Genomic DNA, 25,363 nt, shown 5'->3' with positions numbered 1-25,363 from the left:
CTGGAACAAACTACCAGAAACCAACGACTTAAAGGAGGAGACATTTATTTTTAGCTTACAGTTGCAACGGATTCAGTCCATGGCTGTCCGGCTCCAAAGGACAAAGGGAGGGCCACAGCAAGCAAAGCTGCTCACTTCATGGTGGCCAGGAAGCAAAGTAGGGGAACAGCACCAAAGGAGTAGGGGCCAGGGCCCAGATATAGTACCCAAAGTTATACCTCCATGAACCAGCCAGACCTGTCCAGACATGTGCTCTCATCAACTGGGTGGCTCTCAAGCTAATTAAGCTGATGATCTAGCTTAAGTGTTATAGCCTGAGAGAAGCTCCACTCCCTGTGAACATGAACAAGAAAATGAGACTATTCTTCTCAGCTCCCAGTCAAAGGATAAACTTACCAGGAGAGAGAGGCCACCAGCATTTCTCATATCCCTAGCTGACTGGCAACAGCTACATTTCCAGTGAACCTGGTCAAGAGATCAGTGCTTCCTTCTTCTGGTAGCTCCCACTCACAGGCTAAAGGCTCCACATCCAGCACATCAGGGAGAAACTCCAGGGCCTAGACAGCCTTCACCTCAACTCACTCTCTAATATAAGGTGTTCCATCAGGACAAGCAAGACAAGAAAACCTGGACTATTGCTTCTTCACAGCGTCCTGATCACAAAATAACAATGAGAAGCTCCACAAGAAGTAGACTTCCACATTCTCCAGATCAGTGGCCCAGAGATTTTACCCAGGGAAAGACAATGCTCATAAGAATACCAAACTTCCAAGACTTCATCAAAGAGACTAATTTTAACATGCTCATGACAGGCCATAATTCATATGTCTCACTGATGGGTGGCTTAAGCTACCAGTGGTCCAGGAGTGACTGTCCTATCAGGAAGCTTTTCGTTAGCTTTACGAGTAAAAAGACCAATAGAAGTGATTATTATCTCCATTTGTACCTCCAGTGTTACAAGCCACCCAAAGGGATACGCATACATGGACCACTGGTGATTCAAGCCAACAGGAACATGTTAATTAAAACAGCAAAGCACAGAGAGTTCAACCTTAAGGGTACTCTAGAGAATATTTTGGTTAAAAGGAATTAGACAAGCTGATAGCTCCATCAGAGATGTAAACCAAACCATACTCCAAACAGTTCACCAAAGAGAACTAAGAAATCTTGAAAAGCCCTTCTGGGGTCAGAACAAACCTCAAACACTGCCCTTGAACCCTACCCAGGCATGGTAGCACACATCTGTATACCCAGCACTCTGGGAGGCTGAGGCAGGTTTACCATACATTCAAGCCCAACCTGAGCAACTGAGCAACTTAAGAGATCCTATCTCAAAATAAAAAATTTTAAAGCAGGGGAGGGCACATCTCAACAGCTTCCCTAGTACACATGAGCCCCTGAGGTCCATCTCCAACACCACACACAGAAATAATCAGAACAAAAACTACCGCTGAAAGCTCTGTGCAGTGGCACACATATGTAACCCTAGGATTTAGGAAGCCTGAAGCAAGAGGACCACACATTCAAGTCCTGCCTAGGTGATTCAGACTTTGTCTCAAGAAAAAAAATAAAATGGGCTGGGTGTGGAGGACCACTTGGGCGACTCTCCTGGAAGGAGGAGCAGTTGTTTCCATTTTGGCTGAGCCTGACCCTATTTCCATGTACTGATATGTACAGAGCTGGCTGGGACTTCTCCTCATCCTTTCAATTGGCTTTAAGCAATGTAAATTGGTCCAGCCAAGGTGCTGATGTGTAGTCTCTGAAACAAGGTAACAGAGCAGTGTTTCCCCGCTCCCCCAGCTCCCAAGAAAAAGCATGTGAGCCAGGGGATGGAGAGTCCTGCAGCTAGGATCGAGCCTCAAGGTAGGAGGCTATGACTTCCCAGGGCATAAACGATTATGCATCAGGCACTGACCCCAAAACAGCAGATACTACCTCAACTGTGTTATGCACACCTCTCTCTGCACACCTCTCTCTGCACACCTCTCTCTGCATATTGCAGAGGTGCCATTGTGCCTCTTACCTAGCCCAGCTCACAGCACTCACATACTTCCCGCCATTCTCACAGTCACTCATGCTCAAGCCACTCCCTTCTTCACTAATTAATAAAACCCAGGTTTGGCCCTGGGTTGAGGCCTTTGTTTTGGTTAGCCATCATCGTAGCTGGACTCAGAGCCCCCTTGGCACCCCACCATTTTGGATATATTATTGTGTCTTTATTTATAGCATGGGTTGTACTAGGAGTGGCACATTAGAATTAACTCAATAGAATTCCAATAACTTTCCCATGGAATTACAAATAGAAACTTCCAGGACCATGATGAGGACTGTTAAGGGCTCTCTATAGCTGGGAATGAAGCTCAGTAGTAGAACACCCCTGGGTTCCATCCCAGTACTGTCAAAAGAAACCTACCCCTGCAAAGCAGCCTGAAACTAGTCAGGTCAGACTGTGAAGCAATTTATGTCCCGCAGCAGTGATGGTGAACATTTTAGAGCTTCCAATGATACAAACAGCCTAGTACTGCACGTGGGCCACAGGTTCACCACCCCGCAGTAACATTGTAACAATGGAGTAATCGGCCAGCAATCTGTCGGGCTGAATAGCCAATGCAGTAACAGCAAGGGAGCCCTGCTAAAACCACTAGCATCCTAGCATAAAGGTGCACATGCCCAGCACTGCACCCTCAGAGAAGGGACCTCAAAGACATCACTTTGCAGGTAGAAAATAATTAAAGTAGCCACTTCACTAGCAAATAAGTAACAAAAACAAGTACCAAGGGTAGGAGAGATCAGATTCCAGAGTTGCTATGATATATTAGCTAAAATGTCTAGTTCTCAACAAAAAACTTTCAAGACATACAAAGAAACGGAAAGTGTGACCCATAAACAAGGAAAAAGAAAAGCACCAAAAACTGCCATAGGAAGGCCCCAGTAGCCAATTTAACAAAGCTTAGGAAGCAGCCACTATAACCATGGTCAAGGAAGTAAAGGAAGCCATGTTTAAAGAACTAAGGCAGCACGATGACAGTATCTCACCATACAAGGAATATGAAAGAAAAATTACTTCAAAACCACAAATTCCAGAGCTAGAAAGTATAATAACTGGTAGAAAAACTAAGTAGAGGTGTTTAACTGCATTTTTGCACTGGCAAAAGAAGTATTAAACCAGGAAATCAATACAGACTATACAACCTGAAAAACACAATTTGGTAAATTAAAAAATAAGAAGAACCTCAGCAAAATGTGGGACACCATGAAACACATACACCAAATGAGATTACCAAAAAGAGAGAAGGGGGGGGGGGAAGGAAAAAAAAATTTGCAAGAGCTAAAAACCTTCCCAAATTAATGAAGTATTAATTGAAAACAACAATCCAGGAAGCCCAACAAACTCCAAGCAGAATAAACACAGAGATGTATCATACTAAAAATACTGAATGACACAAAAGAGAACATTTTGAAAACAGAAAACTAAGAAGAATTTGTCACACACAAGGAAACCGCATTAGCAGTTAAATTCTCATCGAAAACAACAGGGGCCAAAAAACACCAAGTTTTACAATATTCAAATGCTAACAGAAAAAAAACAATGCCAAACACTAATCATACCCATCAAATGTGAAGTTGGAAAAAAAAAAAAGAACATGAAGGCGGAAATGTAAATATTACTTTGCAGTAGGCAATGGTTTGCTAACATGGTATGTGATGGCTAACCTTAGCCGTCAACCTTACTGGACTGAAGGATGGTTAAGAAACTGGTAAAACGTACTACTGTGTAATAACTGGCACATGAGTCGGCAAAGCCTGAACGTGGGCAGTATCATCCAATACACTGGGGGCCCTACAGAGAAAAAAGCAAACAAGAGGGAGAGCTCCCATTCACGTGTTCAACCCCTCTTGAGCAGGTGCATTTTTTGCTGGTGTCACTGCCTCAGATATCAGACTCGATTCTTGAGCCTTTGCATACAGTCTTGCACCAGTGACTCCAGTCTAAGACCTGCATCGTTGTTATGAAGCTTCCTTCTTCTCAGACAAAGCAGCTACCAATTTCCCCAGCTATGATGGGGCTGTTCAGCCCCTAATCACACGAGCCAATAAAATAAATCCCCCTAATAATTATATATATCTGTTCTGTTTCTCTGGATAGCCCTAATACCTGGGATTACTATGATATCAAAGTTGAAATAACAGGAGATTAGTTGGAAAAGATTAGCTTCATTACAGAGGAGACGTTCTGCCTCCAAGAACATCATTAAGAAAGTGAAAAGATAATCCAAAGGATGAGGGAAAATATTTGAAATCATATCTGGTTTAGAACTTGTAAAGAATACTTACAATTCCTTCATTAAAAGATAAATAATAGAGCTTTTAAAATGGGCAAAGGATCTGAATAGGCATTTCTTCAAATAAGATATAAATGGCCACGCACACATGGAAAGATACTCATCATCATGAGCCATGAGGAAGATGCAAGCCAGTACTGTGGGAAATTACTTCACACCCACTAGAACGGCTTTCGTCAAGCAGTCTGATGCAGGGGTCCCTCAGTATCTGCAGAGGATTCATTCCAAGACTCCCCACAGACACTGAAGTCTGAAGATGTTCAAGCCCCTTCCATAAATACCTTAGTATCTCCATCTACTCACGTCCTCCCTTACACTTTCAAACATCTTAACTATAATCACCAGTGCAACACACATGCTACACAGACCCTTTCCATGCTTTGCCACTGAAGGGCTAATGGCAACAGTCTGTACATGTATAGTGTAGACAAAAGCTTTTAATAATATTTGTAACCCCTGGTTTGTTGAATCTGAGGTGGGATCTGCAGATACAGAAGGATGGCTGTCCTAACAAATATGGAAGAATGTGTGTAAAAACTGGAAACTTCTCACACTGCTCCTAAGAGTATAAACTGCTGTAGCCAATTCAGAAAACAATCTGAGAGTTGTTGAAAATGATAAAAGAGAATTACCATAAGACCCAGCAACACCATTTCTAGGTACAGTACATACACAAGAAATAGAAATATATATGCCCACATAAAATTTTGGAGGTCCATGTTAATAACAAGATCACTAATATCACCTTAAACATACATAAAGCAACTCAAATGTTCACCAACTAATGAGAGGACAAATACAAGGAACACTGCTAGCAATGAAAGGTAATTACTGGCAATGCTATAATATGGACACTGAAAACATACTAACTGAAGGAAACCAGCCACATGAGCTAGTTTATGACCCACGTATACAGATTCTCTAGAATAGGCAAATGTACAGTGAAATTAGTTTAGTGGCTGCCTATACCTAGTGGTATTGGGCAGAATAAACTGATTTGAAAGAAACACTAATTTCATTAATGAACATGCACACAAAAATCCTAAATGAAATTAGCAAACCAAATCTTTGCAGACTATAATTAAATACACACTCCATCAAGTCTACCCTAAGAATGCAGAAGCAGTTCAATATTATACAATAAATAAATATAATCCATCATCTGAAGAGATTAAAGGGAGAAAACTGTCATGATCTTAAAGATGCAGAAAAATAATTAGATAAAATTCAATACCCATTTATGATGAACTCAAAAATAATACAGCACATTACAAATATAAGAAAATTTCAACCTTATAAATGTGTATATAAAAGCTAGATCAATTATCATCCTTAACTGAATGTTACAATTAGTCCCTATAAGAAAAAGAAAAATAGAGTTTTTAATCACTATTTCTATATTATAAACTAGTCAGTAAACTAAGACCAAAAAAAGAAAATAACAAGAACTAGGAAGGAAGAAACAATTGGAATTCATAAATAAACTGTCTTCCAGAAAGTCTCTCATAATCTAAATAAATATAATTAGAAGGAACAGTAAAATCTTTCCAGGTGGTTGGATATAGGACCACCATATAGAAACAAAAAAAAAGTGGATTTGCATTCAATAAAAATTAGAAAGCATAATATAAAATTTATATTACTTACAAAAGCAAAAATAAGGTACCTATGAAAAACTGTAACAAATATATGCCAGGCCTCTATGCAAAATATTTCAATGCTTAACTGAAATGCTATGAAAGTGAATAAGCAAACATGTCATATTTCTTAATAAAAAGACATAATGTAATACAGATAATAATCTTCTCAAGTTCATATTTAATTCACTGTCTCTTCAATAAATACTTAAGATTATGAAATTTATAGAGGAGAAAGGACCCAGAGGCAAGACCTTAATAAAGATAGAGGAAAATGTGAAAGAACTGTGTAAAGCGGCCAGGTGTGTAGACTCACAATACAACTAGTAATTAAGGTAGTCTAGTATTACTACAAGAATAGGAAAGTAGACCGACAGAACCAAATTTATACATAAATATAAACATACATACACATGTACCAGAAAAAAATATTTTTTAAATCTGACATTGAAACAAAAAAAGCACTAAAAATACAGTAGAGTTCATCATTATTAAAGGAAATATAAATTATAATGCCAAAAATATGATTTTAAGCCTGGATATTAGCAAATATTTAATAGGTTTGACAAAATCAAACAGATTAGAGTAAGATGCAATAAGGATCATCATGTGTTGCTGGTGGGAATGTAAGCTACTTTGGAAATCAAGATGACCTTGCCTTATAAATCTGAAATGTGGGCTGGGGATATAGCTCAGCGGCACAAGCGCCTGCCTGGCAAGCGCAAGGTCCCAAGTTCAATTCCCTGTACCAAAAAAAAAAATCTGAAATGTGTGATTGCCATGACCAAGAAAACTCATCCTAGGTAAGACACACCAAAGCCACCTCGTACCCATTCACCAAGAGACAATACAAGAAGGTGATGGCACCATTCCTTATGAGATCAAAAATATAGAAATAACCGATCAAAAAGAGAATGAGAAACAAAATAATGGTCTAGTTGCTAACAAAATACCACAAAGCAGTGAAAATAAGTTAAATACACCCTCAGACATCATGAAATAATTTAACAAATATAAGTACTTAAGTTGGAGAGGAGAATACCAAAGTATAAGACACTACCCACAGGCATTTTTATAAAGCTCAAAAATACACCGCCTATGTACATGCACATATATGGTAAAACTACTTTATAAAGTAAGACACACAGAACCCAGGTTAAGATTACCTCAAGAAAGAAAATAGCAAAATGCAATTGCAGAATGCATAAAAGGCATATGGTGTTTGTTTTATAGGCTGACTAGTGTATGTATAAGCACTCAGTGTATTACTCTTCAAAATGTATGAACAATTTATATACCCCTTAAAGTTTAATTTAAAGCCTAAAGTTGTAAAGTATAAAATTTAAAATTTGAAGTCTAAAAGTTTATTTTAAAACTTTTTTTTTCAAGAAAAGAGACAACCTATTTTCTAGCCCAATCTCTGCTACAATTTAGGGTCTTTCTACAAAACCCAAAGGAATCTTAAATTTCACTTTGCATATCAAAAAGAATTTAATTTTTTTTCCTATGGTCATTTTTACCATTGCCTTCAAGAATTTTTTCTCAACTAACAGGGTTTTTTCCCCCTAATCATTACTATTCTTATATTAAAACTCAGCTATAACAACAGAAAAATCAGTGAGGTTGAGTTACATTTCTTTTATAAATTTAATGAAAATATATATCAAAACTAATAAAAGTCCCATTTTTCTTTCTTTGTCCTTTTTAAAGAATAATATAAAGTAACTTCTCACTTATTCAAAAGTACTTTAATTTTTATACTCTGAGTTTTGCTCTTCCTGAATCTTAGGGAGTTCATAGCTATAACTAAGTTATTTTTAACACATTTATCCAAAAATATATACAATTAAATAGATGCCCTGATGATAGAGTTACAAATTAGAATAACTTGACTAAAAAGAAATATGAAACACTTCATATGAATACTGAAGACCTATTCATAAAGATGTTGCTACAGCATTATTCTGACAAAAACAGGAAAAGTATTTAAATAGTATTTTCCAGTCAATAAAACATTTGAAGAGGCAGTGATACATTAAGTAAAGATAACATACAAAATTGAGGTGGTACCTGAACATAATGCATGAAGGACAGACATCAAAATCTAAGAACAGGCTCCACGTGGGGCAAGTCCAAGTCGTTTTTGTTTTCCTCGCCGACCTCTGCCTGGGTTTTACAAAGTTCTCACTGAACATGTGTTCATTTCATAATCTGGTCTTGCAGAACCAAGACACAGCATGGAGTAAATGAATGTATGCTGGACCTCAGGGTATCATAAGTTTTCTTTTTTTACCCCTTCAGCGAGCATAGTTTAATACAAATTTTCAAATTCTGATTTCTTTCTAGGTAGAATTAAATAATTCTGAGTGAAATACGTCAAGATTCCTTTGTAAAACAAAAAATAAACACAAGTAGCTAAAGAGCAGCATTTTCTAATGTCACTGAGGCAAAGAGAGGAAATAAAAGACAAAGAGCTTTGCTCTTACTACTTAAGTGAGCAAAACAACACTAAATACATACTAGTTCCAAGACTTCCTTGCTTTCATTACATATAGATGGAAAATTATTAAAGGAATTTTTTAAGTAACCTACATCTCACAATTATTTTGATTTGAAGGAAATCGGAGACAAAAACAAGTTTCAAAAGGGAAATGTTCAGATTTCAAAGAAACAAGGTTATTAATTTCTAGCTGTAGTAAAAATATTTGAAACAGATGTCTATCTATACTCAAATCCAAACTGGATCACGGTTGACACAGTTTAATAAAACTTTAATTAAGGTTCTGCAACACTGTAAACTGATCGTGTCATGCGACCAAGCGCTTGCTTAACATTAACATCTCTTCAAGGCCCAGGACCGCTAAAGTCAACCTAGACTTTTCATAATTCACATTGTTCAAAAAAATAAAAATATACAATTTATCCTTTTATTTCAAAGGTTAAATTCTTTTTAGAAGCAAGCATTTCAAATAGAAATGGAATGATCCCAAAATTAGCAACAAAGGAAAGAAATAAGCTTGTTTCTAAATAGATCCTCATTTCTAATTAGATACTTACATTTTAATATGAACATTTACGACTTAAAAATATTCGCAGTTGAAAACACTTTATAAGGAAATAACTCCTCATTAAAATTGACCGATGAAATTTGTAAACTAACCTCACCCTAATTTAGTAGAACAATCTCATGTAAGGAACCTGATGAAGTAGGCTGAGTGTCAGCACCACGTAACGACAGCTGAAATAGAGGACAAGATTAACATTCGCTGAATGATCCCTACGTGCGAGGTGGAGCTCTGGTTCCTCACTGAACTGCCACAACTTCCTCACACACACTGAGCAGCAGGGCCAGGACACAAGCCCGCGCATCTGCTTCAAGTCCAGTGGAACATGAGTCCAAATGAAAAATATTTTTTTTACTATTTCACATCCCAGAATGTATTTTTAAAATAAACACAATCAATGATACACTTAAAAAAAACTCAAGCCTCTTTGTCTATTTTCAAAATTAAAACTTCCACAATTACAAGGGAATCAAAATTAAAACTACAGGAAAGTCAGTCAATCAACACTGACCAAGCACCTTGGCATCTGACTCTGTACTGTGAAAGAAGCAGAAGGTAGAAGACAGTTTTCAGCAGTCCACGCGGTCAGAGCTGTACGGGTGGGAATGATAACGCAGAGTGCGTCAGAACAGATGAGGCGCAGAACAAAAAGGGAGGGACTGAGAAACGTACAATGTGATTAACAAAGTATTTTCTCATTTATCAGATTATTTCATTCATTTTCAATCCAGCTGCCAAGAAGAGTCCATATAAAAGGAACTTACATTACACTGTTTCACATTTTGTCATTTCTGATTCAAGAGTTTTAACATCATGAACTACAATGCATTCACTATGGACAGAAACACCTTTAGTATGACTAACACCTCCAATTTTCTCCCTTATCTTAAACCATCCATGCAAAACAAGCAAGTATTTAGTGGCGGTTTCCTGTTTTATACTAAGAGCAAGTGCACCACAGTGGATTTCTAGGGACTTTGTTGATTTGTTTTCTCAATTACATTTTAGTTAGACTGATAAGCACAACATTCCTCTTAGCGCACGATGACATACCACAGGAAAGGCTGCCCAGAAACATGGTTGGTTTGAAAATTTGATATGGATGATCTAGGAAGCACCACTGAAATCCCCACACATATAAAAAAAAGGTTGACTGCTGCACAAAAATATGGTCTCTGAAGAGAAAAATCACTAATCAACTTGAAAATAAGACATTTAAAAAAATGTCTGCACAATTTAGCCAATCCCAGGGCAATATAAAAAAAGAGTGTTTTAGGAAAAGAACAGAATGGACATTAACTTGTAAATAAGGCGTTCAACTTCACAGCACAACATTCAAACATAGTTCAGTCTTTGCCTCTAGATTAAGGAGTACTGTGAAAGAACAGCACGGGAGGAAGTCAAAGGAACAAAGATGAGTAATACGGCCCTGTGAAAAATTATCCCTTAATGATTAGTGAAAAGTTACTATTACAGAAACTAATTTTTTATATTGTAGGCAAGTTCTATATATTCTTTCCCTCTTAAAATTAGTCATTATAACCCAATGCAGTAAAACATGAAACTGAGTCTGACTTCTGAAAAAAATCTTTTCAATGACTATGTTAAAGTTCTTAGAAAATAACTACAAGAAAGGAGTACAGCACTGTGACAGAATTATTTCTAATAACCAAAAGTATTCACCACCCCCAAGCAAAGACCTTACCTATGAAAACATGTAAATGCTATACAGCACAATTATCTGATTTAGAAATACTAGCCTCTTATAAATAGGTATAAAATCTTAGAGTTGATGGTTTCCTAGGCACTTCTGTCATGAACACTCGTTGTTGTCCTGAAATTTCAAAAACCACTGGAAGGAAAAAAGATACAAAGATGAAAAAATAAAAGCACTATTATACTATAATTCTATATATACTTAAACTGAGATAATATTTGCCCCTTTAGGTTACAAAATCATAGCATTTCAGACCCAGAAGGACCTAAGAGAGCTTAACCATTGTTATTCTTAAGTGATCAACCAGAAATTCCAGAACTAATTATGACCTTTCCTGCCTCCCAGTCATATGCCCTATACGCCTTGATTTCCTCCCTTGAAAGAGAGAAGTAAAAAGCTAAAATAAGAACAATAAATGCATTGAAACATATTACTCTATCTCATCCATTACTATGATGAGAAATTACAAAAGAACTGACCTGAGAAATGAGAACACAAAGAAGACTTGAAGTATATAAGATTATGAAAGTTAAAGAAAAAATAATCAACTAGCCCTTCCTTATTATATGGTTTCATAATAAGATTATGTAAGGTCATTCAATGATTTAAATGGCAGGTAAAATTAAAACAAATAAAAGGAAGTACCCTTGACAAGCATAACAAGCCTTCAGAATACACAAGGTCACAGAACAGAGGTCTCATCGTTAAACCCAGTAACATGATTTTAAAGTAAGCTGGATCATTAGTGGAGCCAATATCTGATTATTTATGTTCAACATAAATATGATTTTCCATAATGGAAAAATTGTATTTTGGAATATAAGGAGTCAGTAAGGAAGCTTTCTATTTGTTACAAATTATATTAAAACATAGTATGTTTTTACAATGTTTATACTCCTTCGGAAAACCAAAGGGTGATTACTGACCTAGCAAAAATGTTTTGATTTGACAGGTTCATACTTTCTCTAATAAACATTTTAAGTATTCTGGTTTTTAAAAGCAAAATCACCATGGTAGTTTAGGGCAGGTATCTATTTAAACCTCACTTCCGCTACACACTATGGCTCCAAGTAAAATGTAAGTTTCAGCTGGCTACTCTGGAAAACGGACATTTGTTTTCATTCAGTAATGCTGCCTCCGCTGAACACCCCTGCCAGGGCCAATTCACCCTGTTGCCATTTTGCTCCACAAGGAAAAAAACTAGCGTTATGCTTACAACAAAGACAAGGTTTATCTCTAGACACAACATGAAGGTATGAAGAGACCTGTTCCTGGCAGATGTTGACAGTATGGCAGGCTGCAAACAGCCTAAGAAATGCTGCAGTCACAACTGCTTCAGTCCCGGCTACTCTAGCACACTCCGATCACCCTGTTACAGAAGATGTGGCAGTGTCACTGAAATGCTGGGTGAAATCTGTAAATTCCAAGATGGAAAAAATGCTCCTGAAAGCTTTGTATTGTTTCTAGTGCATACCTTCTGGCCCTTCTCCACAACTTCATGTCAACCCTCTGTCGAGCGAGACAATTAGGGATATATCCCAGTTCTTCCTTTCAAGTAATTTGAGTTTTAAAATGTTATTTCAGATAAACTGATCAATTTTTAGTGACTCTTTTTATCTTACAGCCATCTTAAATTATCTCAGCAATATGATTTCCCAAAGTCACTAAAATGCCGTAGTTTACCCACATTTAATGTCCCTCATATCTACCTATCCCAAAATAAACCACACACGGGAATCAAATGGAAAAGTGAGCGTCAATAAAGTTGTGAAGATGTGGCTTTTTAAAAACTCCACTACCAGTATTCTCTGTATAGAAATTATTGAAAAAGGAAGGGAGATTATGGCTTATAAAGTTCAAAACTCATTTTTCCAAAGACTGTAAGCACTACCTCTTGATCCATCATCTTGGCAGGATGTGATCAATAACCCAAGTCTCCTTCTGGAGCACTCCTTAATTACCGGCCTTTCTTGCGTTCTAAGCACTCCAGCACTTGCAATGATCCTCTCCTCTCCGAGGCTGTGACCGCTCTTCCCAAGCCCTCAAACCTCAGGGCTGAGTGTCAGCAACCTCTGCACCATCAGAAACCAACCAGCCTCTGGCTTTCATAGGACCGCCTGTGGGCACCGAGGCTCCTCTCTGAGAATCCTGCCTACCACACACCAAACACCTCCTTCACCAGTAAACCAAGAAGACGACCAGCAGAGTCTTCAATGTGAAGGGCTCAACACACCAAAGACAAACACCGTGCCTTTGCTGTTGTTACTCCTACTGCTTATACATAACTGCATTTCAAACATCTGTATTATTTCCAAATTTCACCTTTTTTGTCCATGGTTTTTCAAGTTCCCCTAATTTAGTGTTATAATTACTTCTAAACCACTTGCCAAATTTGTGAGGTCTCCATAGGCTAACCATGAGGTCACTGAAGAATTCGACACACATTATCATGGCAGGAGAAATATATTCTTTCAGGAGTACTCAGTTTTTGTCAAATTAAAAACTGCAGAGCCTCAAATGAAAAATTAGTCAACATAATCACCCATGCAGCGTCTTCCTTCCTCATCAGCCACCTGCCTGGCTTCCCCACCTTAATAATGAAAAGTAGAGATCTTTGCCTCCACCCTGAGTCTATAAAAGATGTCAGAAACCCCTCTGGGAATACTACAAAAGCAGTGAGTTAGGTGAGATTTAGCAAAACTGAAGTGCTACTGTTCTGAGCTCACTCATTTATAAAAAAAAAAAAATTTTTTTGAAGAGGTACTATCACAAAAGTTATTAGAAGAATTGAGTCATGGGATTAGATGAACCTTTTGGAGAAACAATGACAGTTTACAAAAAGGCATTATTTGGCAGAAAAACCAGAAAAAGGGAAGGTGCTGCAAGTGGTCATAATATCTAATATCTTTATAACGGATGCAGAAGAAGAAATGTAGATTAAATTTTCCAGGTCTGTAAATGATACTAAGTTTTTCCAATATGTGAAATGTCAAGTCAGTGGGATAACCTACCAAAACTTTGAGTTACTAGGAGGAAAATGTAAAATAAGACTCAAACTGGAAACCAACAGTTACTCTACTTCAAGAAAATGAACCTCAGTTATCAAAAGAAAAGGACTCAAAAGTCACTTCTGGGACATTGCATTAATATGTTCCTGCAGCCAAAAAAGCTAACAATGGCATGCACATTGCTTGTGAACAGAAAACACGATTCTTGCCTCATTTCAAACCAGAGTTCAGGCTGGGGTGCAGCTCAGCGCACCTGGGCCAGGCAAGGCCTGAGGTTTAACCCACAGCACTGAGGGCAGGAGGGGACAGTGTTTATCTCTCCCTGAAAAACTACATGTAGCTCTGGTATGATATAATCTAGCCCCCAAAAATGTCTGCTGCTGCTGCATGAAAAACTTATGACCCTGCTTTTACCAAAATAACAAAAACAAAATTTAGAAACTAATGAAAATCTAAGCAAGTAAAAATAAAATGATCCAGTAAAACACAGCATAGCCACATGGGACAAACAAGGGAGCACGGTCATGAGGCTACGCACACTGTGCGATGATGGAAAATACAGATAAGATGAATATAGAGCTGATGGAAGGCTGCCACACTTCAACCAGATTATATCTACCTGGGATAAACAACAAAACACAAAGTCAAGAAATGGAACAACTTAAAAAATTCTCATCCATCCACACAACAGGACACATAGTTTCATTAATCATCACTGTGGTTTAGACTGAGGAAAACTAAGCTATGTGGAGGAGATAATATCAACTTTTAAAAGTGAAATCATGGACCACGAACCCTAGCCTTCTCTAGCAGCACCACCTAAGGAAAGAATAACAGACGAAATCGACCTGACCTTCAGAGATGTTCTCAACAGCTTCTCCTTTTCTTTCCCACATTCAGTCTATTTATGTTTTGCATTATTTTTGGGTAATCTACCATTTCCTGTAGAGCAAGATTCGATTATCTCTTTGACACACTTTAATTTACAGTATAGCATCAAATTCATTCATATTGCATAAATATTTAATAATTCCATTTGTAAGAAAGACATCATTCACAAACTAAAGATGTAAAATATTATTGTTGAACTGCATTATACCTTCCAGGTTTAGGAGATGTGAGCCAAAAAGCTAATTTATAGCCTCATGTTAAACCCGGGTACATGCTAGCAAGTTTTAAAAAAAAATGTTTAAGAACGCATAGTAACAACTTTCAAAGCACAGGTATACACGCATGAAATTTCAAATAAGAGAGAAGGAGGTTTTGATGAAAAGTTACGTAATTACAGACTTTTATATATATCAAACATATCAGACTTTTATATATATATATCAAAAAGATTCTCTACAAAAATGAAAATTATGTAGACCTATATAATACCTACAAAATACTTTTACAGTATATGTTCCTACCATTGTAAGCTTTTTGGGCCAGAGGAACACATTTTCTTTAAATATTTAAAATGTGAACACTTTACAAAAACATTTTGAGTGAAATTACATAATAAAGCAAGTGATTTCATAACAAAACTGAAGTGCATCTTGCTGTTATTAGTGTAGAACATTATTAGAATATTTTAAGATTATGTCTATAAAGTGGCAAATCAACATTCCATTACTCTAGTCAGATGGTGGTACAGCTAGTAAAGAAATATTCAGGGTTTTCAGGGCAGAAATTAGTGTGTTTTAACTCTCTAGCTCAAAAAAGGCACTCAGAAAATAATGTTTTCAAGTCCAGTGCAAAAGTGAGAGAGACAAAAAGAGGAAAGGAGGGGGAGGAGGAAGGCAGACAGTGCAAGAGAGTACAAGCAAGTGTTCTACGTCCCAGGACTTCAAGGAAAACCAACTGCAATTCTAAATTCAGGATGTGGTACATATAACAGAGATTTCTTAAAAGGAGATGGTTAGCTTTATCTTTGCTAAATCTGAATTACTTAAGAAAGTAATCCACAGTCCCTATAGCAAGTATACAAAATATATCCCATGCTATTGATCAGAATGGATAAATTTACAGCTAAAAAACTTGAAAATTGTGGGGTTTTTTTAAAGCAATTTTACATTTCTTCATGACTTCCTAAAACAACAGATTGCAATTAAGAGTGCAGGAAGTGCGGTGCACCAAGTCGTTCTGGGCCTGAAGCACAGAGCAAGTCCAGGCAGTGGACAGGTCTGCACGAGGTGCCTTTTTACAAACACTGGCACTCACTTTCAGCAGTAAACATGCACAAGTTACATCTACAAGACGTTTTTGGAAGAATTTAATTGATATATGGCTGTTTACTTCAGCTTTAAGATACGCCAGTGGACACTAAAATATAAATATTCAAATTATTTTACTATGTTATAGAATTAAGAATTTATCGCATCTACATGTGAGGAAGAAGCATCCATTTCTACAGATGCACATAATTGTGAAGTAGGAAATGCCTAATTTGCCTACAAAAATTGCAAGGGTTTGATGACTGAAGCAAGGAGTGAACTGGGTCCACTGAGACTTCCTAAGAAAAACATAATCAAACTTAAGTGCAGCAGAATACCAAGATCATTTTCCAAATTGGTTCCAGAAACAGCTCCTAGGTGAATTTCCCTCAAAAAGCTCATTTAATTCAATTAAACAATGTAGTATGGTTTTCCTCTTCAGAGAGGGCTACAATATTTTCATTTGCTACAGATGTTAAAGATAAGTATTTAAAGAAGTGGTTGATTTAATCTCTAGTGAGGTGAAGACACAAAATTGTTGAATAAAGACTTCTGACTATGGAGCAGGTATATTTAACTACACAGCCGCCATCATTTATGAAATACCAAAGCAAAAACCAATAACAATTACAATGTCTAAAGTCTTTATATTATGCACTGTCATATAAATTCAATGTAATTTTTCTCCTATAAATTATAGGATAAAACATTTAGAGACCATATTTATTGCTTCCATTAGAGTATTATCAGAATCCTGCCTCAAACACACAATGCAGGGTACATGATTTATCACTTAAAAGATAAAGAACAGTTAAACTTATTTTGGAAAAACCCAGGTTTCCCTGAATAATTTTCCTAGCTAATCTCAATATTACATAAATTCATCCTAGCCGCCCCAGTTAAGTAATGCTTGCAAACAGCCTGGTCATGGATTCTTCTCAGTCCATCTGGCTGCTGGCTTGCACACTGGAATGACTCATAAAAATGAAGCAACCTGAGGTCACCTACTCCAGGTCTTTTAAACAGAACTGCCAACCACTTACCAGGTGGTTCCAATTTCCAAGGATACTTAAAATGAGGGAGAAACTCATTCTAGATACACCATTTTATTTTCATAGTGTCTCTGGCTTCAGAATTTGCTAAGTAAGGAAGCTAGCTCTTTTGAAATGTAGATTACTAATCACATGAAGACCAGAAATCACTGCATGTCTTGGATTGAGAATATTATATAAATAAAGTCAAGTGAAAAAGAAAGGACCCAAAACCACATTATATTATGCTCCAAATTTTATAGAGAAAAAATATCCCAAAATGTAAATGTTGGCTATTTTTGTTTTGTTGTAAAAGTGCTTCTATTTTTACAGTTCCCTATGTTTCATTCAATGAATATGTATTCCTTACAATAAGAAAAAAATAGTAAGTAGCTTTTTAAGAAAATATATACTGTGAATCTTACACTTAGGGAGCTGCAGGGACCCACAGATATATACATGTATATTGGATGGATGTCTTTCTCTAGGTAAAGAAGAAAAACGTTCATTTCTGCCTTAAAATCATTTAAGAAAATCAGAAACTGGGGGTCTACTTTATACCAAGTGTAACTGGTATAAGAACAAGTCCTAGCAGTAACAATGATCTCTTCCTTGCAGCATAAGCTCTTGAAAATGTTTGGTCATCTAGAATACATACACATTTCCCCCGAAGTGTGTTCAGATAAACATCAGTCTGATGGTATATACAAGGAAAGATACATGTTCCACAGGCAAATACCCCTTTTGAGGCCTGTCAAATGCACAGTGGAATAAGAGCTCAGAAAAGTCTGTGGTTTAAAAGTGTCAACAATCCTCAGATTTCCTCGACCATTCATTTACCAACTTACTACACATTTCTGCAGGTTTACTATGTGCCTGTCATTTTTCTCAACACCTTGTAAATACTCCTGCAAATACTTCACGCAGCCCTATGAAGCAAATACTATTATTGATTTCCATTTTACAGATGATAAGGCAGAAGCACAGAAGGGTCAGGTGCTGGTTCAGGTCTCAGGGCTAGAAAGTGGTAAGACCAGATTCAAACCCCAACTCCAGAGCCCACAGTAACCAGAGGCTACACCGCTGCCATGGATGCACGGCTGCACCCTGACAGCCACAGTCAAAGGCAGTCAACTAAAAACATACTGCTCTACGTAAATTCCTTATCTGGACTGCTCAAACAGCCCTTATTACCTCAAACCCCAACATTTCACTTAATCCTTAAGAAGGTAGAAATAACTAAAAATGGTGTTAAGGCAGGCCTAAGGAAATTCAGAATATAATTAGCAAACAAGAAATTAGACTAAATTGCTTTCCCTGTCATTAAACTAATTTTATTAAACATCATAATTCGAAGAATTTTGATGAAATAAAGATCTAGCTGGGCTCATTGGCGCATACCCGTAATCCCAGCACTCAGGAGCCTAAGGCAGGAGTATTGCTGTGAGTTCGAGGTCAGCCTGGGCTACAAAGTGACTTCAAGGCCAGCCTGAACTGCATAGTGGAACCCTGTCTCAAAAAGACACAAAAAAAAAAGATCTAAAAGACTTACACAGTTTTCATACTCTGATTCCTCGCTTCCAGAGTTGCATGTGTGGTGCATTACTGACCATTGTAATTTGCTTCTTCGTACATAGCATACTTTTTTTAAAATCCTAATAAACATAACCACTAAAAAAATGAAGAACTTTGTAGTCTTCAATTATCAGATTCTACATCAAATGTTTCAAAGTGCATTGATCTCTCACGGTTGTACCAACCCATAGTTAAATGAAAAATAAGTTATAGTAACAGGAGACCTTTTCATTGTTTAAAAGTACATATGCACAAGAATATATATATGTATAAATTTTAGAAAATGCTATAAAGCAATTTGTTTCTGATTTTCCTGTTAAGATTTGTTATATGTGTCTTTGGGAAAAGTAAAATTTACATATTAAGACCCTGAATAACAGATGCAGTTAATGAGAGCCCTGGGGTGTGCCCCTGCCTGGAGCTGCATGGAAGGCCACACAATGACATCACACAATGACATCACACAATGACAGTCCTTCCACTGCATTTCCACTTCACCCTTCTCAGTTCCTTTTAACTCTCATCGCAAACCTGATTTGTAAATGTCATGTATGGTTGTTTATTTCCGACCTCCCCTTCCCAATCCACATCTGAAATAAGAACAAAAATCTGCTTTTTTTGTATCCACAATGCCTAACATAGTGCCTGGCCCTAAACAGTGACTAAAAATATGCATGGAAGGGAAAGGGGGTGCCTATAGTCCCAGGACTAGAGAGGCTGAGACAGGAGGATCACCTCAAGACTGATGCCAGCTTGGGCTAGCCAGTTCAAAGCCAGCCGAAACTACAAGTGAGACTGTCTCAAAAAATATATATACATATATAAATATTATATAGTATATATTATGTGTATGCACACAAAGTAGAAGGTATATGGACTATCACATAAAAAGATCAAATCAATAAACTGGTTGACAGTAAATATTTATATAATAACAACTTATGTTCACAGCCTATTGTCTCAGAGAGAAGCATTCAATTTAGGATGGAAAGCAGATGTCCAACAGAGTACAGGGAGGCCGACTGCTCTCATCAGTCCAATAAGATCACAGAAGGAGATTTCAGAATGTGAAGCAACAGAATATGGGGCCATAGCTGACACAGCTCCTGATACACTAATGAGGGCTTCTTTACAATCAAAACATTAATAAGGTGTGAGAAGGACTGTAAAAGAATCCCAAGGGCAATTCAGTCGATCTGGGTTAGCAAAGCAGCTTTCCAGAGAGTACTGTGGTTGGGAAGGGAGTCTTACCGAGGCCACCTTGGGAGAAGCAGGGACGTCCAGTGCAAGGACTAAGGCGGCACAAGGTGATGAACCAGCAGCAAAAGACCAAAGAGAATAAATACCTTCACTCTCCACACCGCTCTGACTCTCCTGCAGGGCTCCCCAGAGTCTTCCGAAAATGAGGGCAGCTCATCCAGGTGCTCCTTCTGGGCAGAGCATGAGGTAGAAGGGCTCAGAGCAGACCTGGAGAGGCAAGCAGAAGACACCTGACACAGAAGCCAACAGGAATAACAGAGTTCCAGGAGAATAGGGTAAACCAGAAAGAGAGACTGTAAAGACACAGAGGGATTCTGGGCTAGCTGAAAAGGATCAAGAGAAACAGTGGGAGAGAACTGCTATAAATATATAATATATATGCGATTGCACACAGCTTGCAAGCCCATTTGAGCACTGCACTACGTCCTGAAAATCCCACCACTGTACGGACTATTGGGGCTAAAGGTGCACTGACCAACTGAACAGTAGTTTATTTCCAGAAAAAGAACTGATGATAATTTAGTGACTTTTAAAGGTAAAGTGTGAAAATTAGATAAAACTCCCCGATTTCAATCAAGAGATTAGATAAAGGCACCACCATTACAGACTTCCTAGGAATCACTGTGGGATCATTAGTCATCAAATTAACGAGTGACAGGTGTTCCTGAACTTGTTTAAATCCATATCTAACTCCTATAAAAATAGCTAAAATGTTTATCTCAAGACAGCCAGTCAAAAAATGTCATAAAGATATATATTGGACTGTATTTTTTCTTTAATTGCCAGAAAATCATTTCTGAACTTTTTAAATAATACCTTCTAAAGCTGCAGTCATATACCTGTTGAAAGCCAAGGAAAAGAAAATCAGCTAAATTAAATATCCAGCAGCATTCAACAACTACCTACATACCATGGGCGCTGCGCTCACTCTTGGCCAGCAGCTGGGTTTGCCCGGTGGGACAATGCGGACTGCCCAGTGATATCTTTCAGGAAGCATCCAGCTTTCAAAGCTGAGGCTACACGGCACTCACACTAGTCAGAGGTTCCTGCCCACCTCGCTTCCTCCCTTCTCGAGGCAGACCACCTGGACACAGCCCTTACCTAACATCAAGAGGTGCTGGATCGAGTCTGCTCTCCAGCTAGATGGATATGGACTTTTTATAGCAGTTAGATAGATATGGACTTCAGTTCAGAAACTTGTCACTCATTAATTTGATAACTAATGAATCCACAATGATTCTTAGAAAGTCCATAATGATGGTGCTTAATTAATCTCTTAACTGAAATCAGGGAGTTTTATCTAACTTTAACACTTTGCAACCACCTTTAAAAGGGATTAAATTATCATCAGTTCTTTTTCTCAAAACCAGCTACTGTGCAGTTGTTCATGTTTAGCCACACTAGACCATATACAGTGACGGGATTTTCCTAAGATCTACCTCTTGGTGCGGACAGACCCAAGCACCAGTTTGGCCCAGAGACCTCTCTCACCCCCAAGAACTCAGCACAACGCTTACCAAGACCTGCTGCGGATTCCCACAGCAAGAGGCTTGCAGCCCAGGAGAAGGGTGGAGAATAAGAAGGTCGTGTGTGGGAACAGTAAGAAGGCGCTGAGGCCTGACATTTAAAGCAACCATTGAACCAGAGAACTGCTGCACTGTACCTCAGGGCACACAGGATGACTCAGTCAGTGATCATTTTACAAAGTGACAAAGACAGTGATCAGTCTCTCCTGGCTCCACCCTTGACCAGCTCAGCCACATCATCCGCTCAGCCTCCCACGGCCCCCCACATGGTCTCGCTTCAGACTCTTGCTCATACCACAGACATGTGAAGTTACACTGTTCACATCTGCTTAAAATTCACCAGGCCACTCAATAAAATGTACTTAGAGTGAAACCCATGCTTCAGACCTCGGCCCTGGGTTGCTCTGTCTGTCTCTCTCTCTGTCTCTCCATCTCCCCATCTCTCCATCGCTCCCCCTATCCCATTCCTGCCATTTCCCCTAGCTGCTTAGTCCCACCAGCCTGGACAGTGTGTGCCCAGATTCTTCTGCCACCGAGTCCTCTCACGTCTCCAGAAAGCTGGCTTTCTCCTCCGTGGGAGCACCCTTAAAGGAAGGTTCCTCACCCATCACACAGAGTAAGTCCTTCACTCACTCCTGGGCGACCCTCTCTGATTTTCCTACTGGCGGTGTTCGCGGTGGGACATGCTTCTGGTCATCCACTGCTCACACTCTAGAACATAAATGCAGCAACAGCAAGGCCCTCGTGCCGCATGGATGCAGCCTTCCGTAGCATACAGTGGTGCCAGGCAGGGGAGCTCTGCAAGCACTGTTGTACAAATTAGTGGACAGCCTGAGAATTAGCAAAACAACATGCTGTGTGATGTAAACTATGTGTCATCCTTTCTATATTATTACCACAGATAAACTTTAAGGAATACTGAAATAACACCAAAATGTCCCATCTGCTCTTAAGTCTCTCTCTCTCTCTCTCATATATATGTGTGTGTGTGTATATATATATATGTGTATGTATATATATATATATATATTTCTCTCTCCAGACTCCACCCCTAAATAATTTTATTTGCCCTCAATATTAGTTCAATGGAAATGTCTTCTAAATCTACACTTCTGGTCCTGGGCCCTCTCTTCCCTGAATTCCTATTTACAGCTCAACACTGCTACTTCAATTTCTGTCACCATGTCAAATGCAGCTTATGGAAGCCCAAAATTACTGTCTCTCAAGCAAAATCAGTTCCCTTTCACTCAGTATTTTATTAAACATCCTCCAAATATTTATATTGAAAAACTAAAAACTATCTTGACTATGAAGTTTAAGAACTAGGTAGGACACTAGAAAAACACCAAGTGAAGTAGTTTCTGTCTTCTTTTACCAAGTAGAAGTTTACAGGGAACATGGGTGTAAAACAGATAAGTTTGTCCCTATTCTCAAATTAAACTGTTAATCGCTAAAAAAAATCAAAAGAAGCCATTAATCTGGCCCCCAATTTTTTTCCTCTTTCTTTGTCTGCCTTTAACACATACCAAAAGTTATAGAGGTCAGACTGTAAGCCTAGTGAGCATAAATCTTTGCAGGTAAAAATAATTCCTGTGCCTAAAATAACAGGACCCAGAACAATACCTACCACACAAAAGCAGCTCAGAAGTCCATGCTCTGAAAGGTAAATATTATCTACAAGTGTATGTAACATAAGTGATTACCAGTTATTACAAATTAGTAACTTTCATGGCTTCAACTGGTAGGCAAGAAAATAAATCTGAGGAGTTTACACTTTAATTGCTAGCTTCTAATTATAGACAGATTTGCCCAATTGAGTGAAAGAAAGCAAGGCTGAGTCAGTTACAAGAGTTGCTGCAGTGCAATGAGAAGAGAAGGAGGACTCAATTCCAAAGCCAGTGCACTTCACTCTTTCCGCGCACGGTTTTCAAAGCTCGGCCTCTTCCCCTCAATCATGTAGAAGTGCGAGGAGACGCTCTCTACAACTCTTTCATTCCTGAATCTGTGCTCTGCTGTTGTCCACCCTAACACAGCTTCCTTGACCCACTGCAATTACCAAGAAGCTGCGTCACAAGTTATAAACTGAAAGAGAATCCACTGTCTTTGAAGGATTTTCTTCAGTATGTACCATATATCAGGCATGGTGCTAGGCACCTGAAACTCAAAAATACTACGGAAGAAAAAGACACACTGTCGCCTCAAAGAAACAACAGCAAGGCAAGGAAAGCTAAGCAAGCAGTTACTCCAGAGCGAGCTGAGCACTAGAACAGGAGCACCGGAAGCCGGGCTGACACAAGGGACTGCTGACAAGTATGGCAGGCCGTGCTGGGCACAGGGGGCCGGCGCTCAGGAAGCTGGGAGGGAGGTGCCACAGGACCAAGAGACAGCCACGTTTTAAACTGCCTTACACGCTTAACCTGCCTTACATTCTTAAGCAAATAATAAAATCAGCATTTACTGTAATAAAAACACTTTATCAGGCTGCCTCACAGTTTTCAAAGTTTATGAGGAAAAATTAAGTCGATTTCCTTTTAATAAATATTATTTAACGACTGGAGCATGTGGGAGGCGATTACACACATGCATGAGCGGTGGCAACGGCGCTCAGGGACAAGCATCTCTCAGGGCGTCTAGGACAGCCTTCCCCGGACCGAACGCGACAGCACCTGGCACACAAGGCAGCGAGGCCCCTGCGAACAGCGATGAGTCACTAACATGACATAAATCAAGATCTTTAACTCACCAAAACTAACATTCGGATTTAACATCACAAACCAGTGCCACTAAAATTCACCGGCAGGCCCTAGCACAGGAGTAATGAGATCATATCAACTTGTATCATGTGACCCAAAGGAAAAGGTGGTTTTCTAAATGGTAATTCAGATTAGACAAATAACACACTGTATCGAATTTTGTAGCCCTAGGCCATATTTTGCTAAAAACAAAGGTACATTATGCAGGACTAAAGAAAACTGTGAAAATCTGCGCACTTAATTTCCCAGCTATGCTTCCCATAAAAAGCCATTATTACTATGATCTGCTTGCAACACCCTTCTGCACAGTACAATGCCCGGAGTGTGCAATAACTTGCCTATTTCACTAAGATGTAATATCCTTCAAAACATCCTTATAATGAGAGTTTTCCAAAGAAATTACTGATCCTTGGGATGTTTCATGTTTTAAAAGTACTGACAAATCCTTTCTTATTTTCTTTGCAGTTAGAAATAATTCTGCTTGATCGCTAGAGTGTAAAGACGCATAAAAGTACAAAGGCGCAGCAGTTTCTCAAATGCAAACGCCCCAGTTGACACAGGACATATTCCACAGCTTCCCCAAAACAAAACTTAGGAAAGTCGCCCCGGGACCCTACAAATGCACGTTAAGAACAGAGATTCCTCGGCATCGACTCAGTACAGTTCCATCAGGGGCGTCTGCAAGTGAGTTTGGAGGACTCCCCCAGTCTGTCCCGCCGCCCGGCGAGCCTTTGTGCTCTCGGGGGAGCCCGCACCTTTCGAGGCGGCCGCGGGGTCCCGCCGGTCCGAGCGCTCCGGGAGGAGGCCGGCAAGGAGCTCCCCGCGGCTTTCTCACCGACACCCGGGGCTGCTCGGTCCCGGACCTCGCCGCGGTGCAGGGGACCGAGGAAAGCGCGGCTCCCAGGAACGCGGGATCCGCCGCGCGGGCGAGCGGCCGCCAGGGACGCAGCCCCGGCTGGAGGCAGAAGGGACCCCGACCCGGGACCGACGCACCGACCGGGGCGCGGGGACGGGGACGGGACGCGGGTGGGTGGGAGCAGGCAGCGACCTGAGGGGCCGAAGGCCTGGAAACGAGACGGCCGAGAAGGCGAGGACACAGGGGAGACCCGGCGAGCTCGCACAGGACGGACGGACGGGTCCGCCAGGCAAGGGAGGAGGGAAGAAGAGCAGAGGCTCGGGGCGCGCGGGCCGGCGCTGTGCCGAGGGGCGGCGGGGACGGAGGGCTGCGCGCACGTGCGCCCCGCTCCCCC

The 25,363-nt window shown here is 39.3% G+C and overlaps 1 protein-coding gene across 2 annotated transcripts in view; it reads right to left on the bottom strand.

Moving 5' to 3' along the window:
- Positions 1-25,363, bottom strand: part of Bmpr1b (bone morphogenetic protein receptor, type IB) — a 376,760-nt gene that overhangs the window by 350,807 nt on the left and 590 nt on the right. For both annotated transcript variants that reach the window (XM_013517414.1, XM_013517415.1), the window contains exon 2: positions 19,921-20,041. The gene's annotated coding sequence lies outside the window, so the exon portion shown is untranslated. The remainder of the gene's footprint in view (positions 1-19,920; positions 20,042-25,363) is intronic.

This window comes from Chinchilla lanigera, unplaced genomic scaffold (genome assembly GCF_000276665.1).
Source record: "Chinchilla lanigera isolate Chin_1 unplaced genomic scaffold, ChiLan1.0 scaffold00004, whole genome shotgun sequence".
Taxonomy (NCBI): domain Eukaryota; kingdom Metazoa; phylum Chordata; class Mammalia; order Rodentia; family Chinchillidae; genus Chinchilla; species Chinchilla lanigera.
This window is presented reverse-complemented; position numbering and strand designations above follow the sequence as displayed.